This window comes from Alexandromys fortis, unplaced genomic scaffold, assembly GCF_014885135.2.
Source record: "Alexandromys fortis isolate MF-2015 unplaced genomic scaffold, M_Fortis_MF-2015_v1.1 scaffold_36, whole genome shotgun sequence".
In the NCBI taxonomy this organism is placed as follows: domain Eukaryota; kingdom Metazoa; phylum Chordata; class Mammalia; order Rodentia; family Cricetidae; genus Alexandromys; species Alexandromys fortis.
Window position 1 is genome coordinate 12,930,083 of NW_026067915.1, and position 8,695 is coordinate 12,938,777.

The 8,695-nt window shown below is 44.3% G+C and overlaps 1 long non-coding RNA gene across 1 annotated transcript in view; it reads right to left on the bottom strand.

Annotated features, from left to right (window-relative positions):
• Positions 1 to 383: 383 nt before the first annotated feature.
• The window catches only part of LOC126499939 (uncharacterized), a 50,282-nt gene continuing 41,970 nt past the window's right edge, over positions 384 to 8,695 (bottom strand). Inside the window, exon 3 of the long non-coding RNA XR_007591211.1 lies at positions 384 to 517. This is a non-coding gene — a long non-coding RNA (uncharacterized lncRNA). The remainder of the gene's footprint in view (positions 518 to 8,695) is intronic.

The window sequence follows — 8,695 nt, forward strand, 5'->3', positions numbered from 1 at the left end:
TCGGGCTCAGTGACCCTTGTCACTAAAATGAGATGACAAAGGAGCAGACACTGGTGGCTTTTCCTGGAGGTGTGCAGAAAGGCAAGACCCACATTCATCTCTGCGTGACAGGACATGCAAATTAAAAATTAGAGCTGGCTTGCTCTCCACAATACCCAGGTCAGCAATGCAGTCATCAGCAAAAACAGCTTCTATTTATATAAAAGGGCACAGGAGGGGGCTCAGCTCCATTATATCTCGCGTCTTATTTCTAGCTCCTCCGGAAACAAAGGGCTGTGGCCACATTGTTTAGAAAGTTCACTGTGGAAATGAAAGCCACACTGGGCCAACATCACAAACTGCGACAGACTGAGCAGGTTTAAACATCAGAAACTTACTTCCAAGCAGTTATGAAGACTGGAAGTCCAATTCTGAGCATCAGCAGATTTGATTTCTTCTCTCCTGGGCTTGTAGGTGACCATCTTTGCACTTCCTCATCACCTGGCCTTTCTTCCAGGCCAGCATGTGCCTGAGCAATCTTTGGATGCAAAGAACACTAATTTGTCAGGTTCATGGTCAGAAGTACTGGAGACTTAGGTTTCAACATGAGTATTTGTGGGAGCCACAATTCAGTCAAATCTCGTTGGTTAGGAATATGGGAGCATGAGGGAGAAGATTCAGTCCACAAAGACTGTGTCATTAGAGCACAGCACGGCGGGACACACTATGACATCAGCACTTACGTCATTACAGAAGGGCATGGTGGGACACACTATGACATCAGCACTTAGGAGGTGACAGCAGAAAGATCAAGATTTCAAAGCTACCCTCAGATACAAAGGAAGTGTGAGGCCAAGAACATGGCATAAGCAGAGATGACCAAGAGCCTCTGTTTCATAAAATGCTGAAGGCACGTTCTGACACAAGGGTTGTCCTGTAGCCCACATGTACACACTACAGTTTCTTAAAGTGCCTGCTTTCACACATCCGAGCACATGTGCATGCATGTGTTTGCATGTGTGCATGTGCACACACAAAGAGAGATCTAAAAATAAATAATTCCTTCTGAACTCCTGGCAAGCATGGTACCTAAACACATTGGCTGGATTCTATCCCTGTGTGAAATATTCTCTCTGCTTGATAGCCTGACGCCACCCCTCTCTGATTTGCACCTGATTCTCTTCTGCCTCTTTATCTAAAGAGTTCTTTATCTGACCTCTCAAAGCTCCCACTAACTTACCTTCAGGCAATCTCATCCCTCAAGGCAAACAAAGCAAGGTCACCTTACAGATTTGTGTCTAGAACACACACATCCCTTAAGGATTCTGTACTTGTACAATGTCTGTTATAAGGATATCGTACCTATACAATGTCTGCAATATGTATATTGTACATGAACAATGTCTATAACTAAACATAGCTTTGCCTTTGGGAATATTCCCTTCCCTGTTTTCCCAGGCTCCTGTGTGACAAGCCCATGTTTTGGACTGCTCAGACTTCTGATCCTTCCTTCCATTTTCAACTTCTCTCAAATCTTGTGAAAAACCATCAGCAAATCCTGTTGTCTTGGCCTTAAAGAATACACCCAGAACAGGCAGTTGTGGCACACACTTTTAATCCCAGCACTCGGGAGGCAGAAGCAGGTGGATCTCTGTGAATTTGAGGTTAGTCTGCTCTACGGAGGGAGTTCTAGTACAAGTAGAGCTGTTACAGAGAGAAACCCTGTCTTGGAAAAAAAAATACACCCAAACTCCAGTCCTTCTCCCTCTGGTCACCGTGATCCCCTGGGGCATTAGCTTCTCCCATTTGGTTTATGGCACAGTTTCTTTTTCAAAAGAATCATTTTATTTTTAATTATCATGTGTGTGTGTGTGTGTGTGTGTGTGTGTGTGTGTGTGTGTGTGTATGAACGTCTATGTTGGGGCATGTGCACATGAGTACAGGCGTCTGAGGAGGCCAGAAGATGGTTTGGGATCCCTGGAACTGGAGTCAAAGATGGTGGTGAATGGTCAGCCCCACACTGGTGCTGGGAACTGAACTTGGTTTTTCTGAAAGAGCAGTAAGATGCTTAACTTTTGAGCCAGCACTCCAAGCCATACCAGCTCCTTATCTACACATCCAGTCATTTATTCTTTCAAAGGACCCAGAATCATCTTCTTAATCCTGGACCAGAGTCTGCCACTCTTCTACTGAGCCCCTCCAGTATTTCCCCAAACAGAGAGACAGCAGAGGGCCTGGCACTGGCCAGGTGTCACTCAATCGGCTGCTGTGTCTGTGACCCCCACTCTTCTCATCTTCCCTTCTCTGCTCTCTCTATCATTCCCTGTCTGTCCCTGGTTCCTGAGTAAGTTCTCTCCCTTCTCCATCATCCCCTGCCTGTCCCTGGTTCCTAGGTAAGTTCTCTCCCTCTCCATCAGCCCCTGGTTCCTAAGTTCTCGCTCCCTTCTCCATCATCCCCTGCCTGTTTCTGGTTCCTATGTAAATTCTCTCCCATCCTCATCAGCCCCTGCTTGTCCCTGGTACCTAGGTAAGAGCTCTGCATGAGCCCCTGCCTGTCCCTGGTTCCCGGGTAAGTTCTCTCCCTCTCCATCATCCTCGGGTTCCTAAGTGAGTACCCTCTCTTCTATACCTGCTTATGTTTTCTCTTCTAAAATCACATTATCCCCCACAGCCGTGTGACTTCATCCCATTGTCCTTCAATGTCTCAAGTACCTGGGGGCTTCTACAACCAATCTCTGTAAAGGAGCCTGCCAGTTCCCTCCTTGTTACTCCATGGCCCCTTCTGCTTTTTTCTGGAAGGAAACACGTGTCCTTCCACCACGCTGTGTAGTTTACTCCTCATTTGCTTATGGCCGGACTTTCTTCATTAACAGGTGATCAGCAATTTTCGATTTTAGTTGCAGTATGGATCCTCATAGACTATTAGATGTTCAATAAAAGTTTGACAGAAACTAGATAAAGAAGAGTCACTTCCCTTCGTGGGTATAGCCACTGACAGTTTCCCTACGCCCCACACCATAGGAATCTGAACAGCAATAATTGACTTCAGAGATTATAAAGTCCAGTGGACATGAAAATGAGAGGGAAATGTATTAGGTTCACAGAGGGAATGGAAGAGAAGAATGGGATAGGTATCTTTTATACTATATATTTTACGCATGTATGAAATGTTCAAAGAATAAATGGCATATTGACAAAAGGTAAGTATGTTCATGAGTGGAAAATTATAAGATGTCTTAATTATAAATTATAAAATATTTTATATGCATCTGTCAAAAAGTCTTCCAGTCAATTCTTTAAATGCCCCTTGAATGAAGAATTGTCTTATTCTCTGTATCTACAGCTTTCCCCCCAAAGTTAAAGTTTAATAAATGTTGGAGTTGAGGCTATAGATCAGTCATTAATAAACTCATTCTGAACTGAGGGACATAAGCTCTCGCTGTCTTCAGCAGCATGACCTCATAGCAAGGCAGATGGCTTGAGCTCCCTGCTGTGTGTTTTCGTGAACAAGAACCCACAGCACAAATAATTGTCTATTTTTCCTCACTAACATATGCAGAAGGCAATTCATGAATGTCAACGCCGGACATTGGTGTTCAGCAGTTTCCTCTTTGTTTATTTGTTTGTTTGCATTTGAGACACAATCCTACTTGGTCCTCAAATCCAGTGTGTATCTGAGGATGGCCTTGAACTTCAGATCCTCCTTCCTCCTGAATGTGGGAACTGCAGGTGTATACCCTTTTATGAGGTTCTAGGAATCAATCCAGGACTTCCTGCCTGTTAGGCAACCACTCTGCCAGCTGAACGACATCACTAGTCCTGAATTATTCTTACCCATTTGTAATATTATCTTATTCTTGCTTTAACTGTAAAGTCGTCCCTTTTCTGTTCCTGAGCAGCTGTTCTTGAAGGGAGAGGGGCATGGAGGACATAGCAGATAATCCCCCATTGTGTGCAAACAGCACTACCCAATCAGCCAGCCTGGGCTGGAGCACTCAACCACAACTGCAGTTAGCATGCTTTGAACTTGCAGCTTTTATGCCTTCGAAAGCCACCTGAGCAGAGGGTGGCAGACTATGGCCCTTTTCTGCAGGCCAGTTCCCCCTATGCTAGATTACAAAGGAAAGTTTGCTTCATTGCTAACATTATCCACTGCCTGGAATGAGAAATCACATCCCACAGAGCCTGGACTCTGCTTTTCTGATGCAGGCTTCTCCTTCCTTCTCCTGAGAGAAGAAAAGTGTGTTGTGAACTTCTCTAGCCACCAGATTACTCTGTTCTTCAATTACAAAGAAAAAAATCTATTCAAAATCTGTGCTTTGGCATTAGGGTGTAATAAGATAACTCTAACCAGGATTGTGAAAAATATCTTACGATGTCTGAGGAGAGCAGTAGTTGCTCTAACAGGAGGCTCCTGAAGGTTCAACCCTGATGTTTTCATTTAGACTCAGGACCAAAATGGCTTGCTTTAGTATTGATAGAAAAACAGAAATGGAGACTATAGTAGAAACTCCGCTGTGATGGAAGTCCGAGAGCCAGAATCCAGCAGTAGCTCCAGTACTAAGCAAGTCATATGAGCCAGCCCTGGATATCCGGAACCTCATTTTGAGTCACAATTTTCCAAGTGACTAATTCTAAAAGTTGGAGTAAGCCTCTGTACCTAGAAGTCTCTGTTTCTCCATTTTTTGCAAAGAACAGCATCTGAAACTTGTGAAGTAGTAAGGATGAGAAAGTGTAAAACTCTAAAGCCCAGGGTGTGATTACAAAGTTATTGACCACTCAACATCCATAATTCCCACCCAATGCCTTTGTTATAGCTACATCGATTGTAAGTCTGTGCATACTCTTCCCTTTGAAGCAGCACATCTTTCTTCTGCTGGATAGCAGCTATCCAACCCATCATTGGCTTTGCGAAGCTGGCGGGATGTCTTATATATAGCTCCATTCACAAAATCTGATGGAATTTTTGTACTCAGTATCACGTGTTTCTATATAAGTGAGGCCACTAAAGTGCATTGACTAAGTTCTCTGAGCTTGCAGTTAAAGACAGAACACTTAGATATGAGCAACAAAATAGACAACAATTTGTTCATTCATTCCCATCCTCATCCATTCATCATCCCACCAGCACATGGGCACACTCTCTTTGTGTGAATGAAGCAGAGCAGACCTCTGTGTTCTGATGCATGTGGGGCTGCTCCCGCAGAGCGCTGAACATCATGTCCTAATCTGATGGCCTGTTTATTGGTAGCACACCTCAAGACATCTTGCCTAAACAGGACCATAACCTCCTTTCCTGTGCATTTTTCATCCCCACTGCTTAAATGACTGGAGAATTTAGCAGATAATAGACACCCACCAAAGAGATGCAACTTGAAACTGGATGGCTGGCAGGATACTGAACACTTTGCTACAACTAATCCCATTTCTTTATCCTAGTATGTCTGAGATTCGGCATATTGTACCTCCCCTGTAGACGAGGATAGAGTGACGTGCTCACGACAATAACAAGTGATGCATCTGATGGAGGGTATGGACACCCAGCCTTCCATCATTGAATTCCCAGGTGTCCGTACTCTGATAACCTCGGTTGAGATCTAGAGCTAACCTACTTACCACCTTCCAACCCTCAGCTCCTATCCCTACTGTTAAGGTTTAGGAAGCAATAAAAGGCTTGAAAGAAGTACACGGTAGAATTGTATTTCATATCAGAAGTTTGTTAGTGTCAATCCTGGGGTTTGAAGCACAGTTTAAACCCCGGCAACATGAAGCAAGAGATTGGAGACAAACCTCTGTATGGTGGGCAAGGAGTCCTGGAGCTTGAGCCTTACATAACCTGTAGGCAGTCCCATGGGAAGAGACAAGGCTAGCCAATTGTACCAAGCTCAAACAGTTGACAGCCTGTGAAACCAGGCACTTCCTGCCTTTTAGGCCAAGAGAAGTTTCTGGAAGCCTTATTGGGGGTGTAGAGGGTTGGCTACTGTGGCTGCAGGATGGACACACTGGCACAAATTGGCTCTAAAGGAGGTCCTAAATGCATCCATGAGGTGTTCTGTCTCCACGAATGTAAACAAGAATGCTCAACGCAGGTGGTCCTTATCCCGCTAATCCTTCTGACCTCACCTCTCTGGAAGACAGCCTGAGACACGTATAAAACAAAAGCCCAGGGCTCCCTGGTTTCTCAATTCTTTCCTTCTGGCCTGGCTTCTTAGACTCCTGCTAATGGTCTGCCCCTTTGAAGCCCACCTGAGCTCTCAGTTCAGAATCACTTCTTCAATTCCAGGCCATGGCTGACACTTCCTGAAACTTCTGTCAGCCTGAGGCTGGGGGTAGCCTGAGAGAGAGAAGCATCCATAACTTTAGGCTCCCCCATTCCAAGTCCGGCTACTACTAAGAAAGTGCCCATGACCACTTTTCAAGCAGAAATAGCAAGCCAGTCTTTCATCTGAAAGTTTAAGAGAAAAAACTTCCCCTAACACGCTCACTGTCACACCCGGAAATTAGTATTTTACAGTCGTTTATTTCACGGATACCAAATGGAAAGTATTGTTTTTACATTTAAAAAAAAGAACCTATTTTTAGCTGGCAAAGGGAACAAGATGATATATGCTCCAGTTGTCAACTGTCTTTTAAAATGTATGGAGCACACTGGAACTCATAAATATTTAAAAGGACTAACTAATTATCTGAAGCTCTCTGGTCCACTCTAAAATGATCATTTCCACGGGGAGCCAGGGGCATTTGTTCATTGTCAATGTCCAGATGGGATTATCATATTGGAAAACTTAGCTCCCCTGCTTGGCAGTGTTTCTGTCGCTTTTTGACCCAACATCCACCCCTTAATTCTTCATCTTCCCTGCACCTATAACCCCCTTCTTCACCCACCCCATGTCTTTGTCTCCCTCCAACATCTCCATCACCCAACATACCTTCATCACCCTTGGTGGTTTGCAACACCACAAATTGGCCAGGTTTCCCAAAATAGCTGGATTATAAACATCTCCAGAGAGAGGCTTTGTCTGACCTGGGAAGGTCATAAGCAAAGACGAAGGAGACAGTGACATGTCACCTTTCTCTGAGTCATCAAGAATGTCGAGGCAAAGACTGGGAGGAGGATTCTGCTACTTGGGATACCCTAAGAACACACACATGTACACACACACACACACACACCCCTCATACATGATAAGAGATTTTCTCAGATGGGAGATGATGACAACGTAGTAAAATAGAGAGAAACATAGAATTTTATCCCACTACTTATGGATCTTACTATGCAGCTTTCTTTCTTTCTTTCTTTCTTTCTTTCTTTCTTTCTTTCTTTCTTTCTCTGTGTGTGCATGTGTGTGTGTGTATGTGTGTGTGTGAAGGAATGGGTGTGTGCACAGGTGCCTGCTGATACACTTACACATTGTGTGTGTCCACACATATGTGTTGGTATGCAAGCACTTGTATATGCATGTTTATCTATCTGTGCGTGGATATCTGTGTTTACAGGTACATATACACATGGATGTGTGCCTGTTTGTGTGAGCCTGAGGTTGATAACAGGAATCATTGCCAGTTACACTCCACCCCACATACTGAGGCAGCATCTTGTGATGAACTAGAAACTCACCGCTTTGGCTGGTGTAACAACCAGCTTGCTCCAGAGACCCCCTGTCTCCACCTCCCTTATACTGGGATTGCACGTGAGCCACACCACACTCACGCAGCCTTTCACATGGGCCCTAGGGATCCAAACTCCAGCACTCGCCGGGCGGTGGTGGCGCACGCCTTTAATCCCAGCACTCAGGAGGCAGAGGCAGGTGGATCTCTGTGAGTTCGAGACCAGCCTGGTCTACAAGAGCTAGTTCCAGGACAGGCTCCAAAGCCACAGAGAAACCCTGTATCGAAAAATCAAAAAAAAAAAAAATCAAAAAAAAAAAAAAACAAACAAACAAACTCCAGCACTCATCCTTGCACTGTAAGCACTTCGCTCGCTGATCCATCTCCGGAGCTGGCTGTGCAGTTGTCATCAACATATTACAAAGCAAAGCTCATAATCCTTACGTTGTAGCTTGGCGGAGAGAAAAAGGGATACTGTCGGAAGCATTGCTGGGAAGCAACAGCAGCGCCTCACCCACGAGGAGCTCCATAATTGGTAGTGATTATGATTTTTATCTCACCCTTTTAAAGTAGCATCACATTCTACATTATTTCAAAAACGCTCTTACGTTAATTTATAAAGTCTTCTCACCCTGAATATGGTGAGTGAATTTTAAATGCTGCATTTTCTAGGCGATTCAGTGTCAACATTATTAAAGCAGATGATAATTTAAGCACACGTTACTGGTGGTCTTTGGGTCTGCAGAAACATGTAGACCTGCCAGCTATTATTAGACCGCAGAGCGGCCCCTCATCAAGCGAGTTTGTTCTGTATTGATCTTCTCTGTCTTTTCCACTTGCATGTAATTTCTCGGGGCAGACATGGTGTGCTTGTTGTAAAGGCTCCTTGTGGAAAGCGGTTTCCAAACTGATGCTCATTTATACACCAGATAACCGAGCGTGGCAAAACTTGCAAATACTCAAAGGTTCTGTTTCTCGGGCACAGAGAAGACAATCTATCATAAAAGTATTACAATAACAACAACAACAAAAAACAACTAGAAAAACTCTGATGAGAAATAAACAACATGATTCTAGTGCATACCAGGGGTCTGAGTCACACAAACAT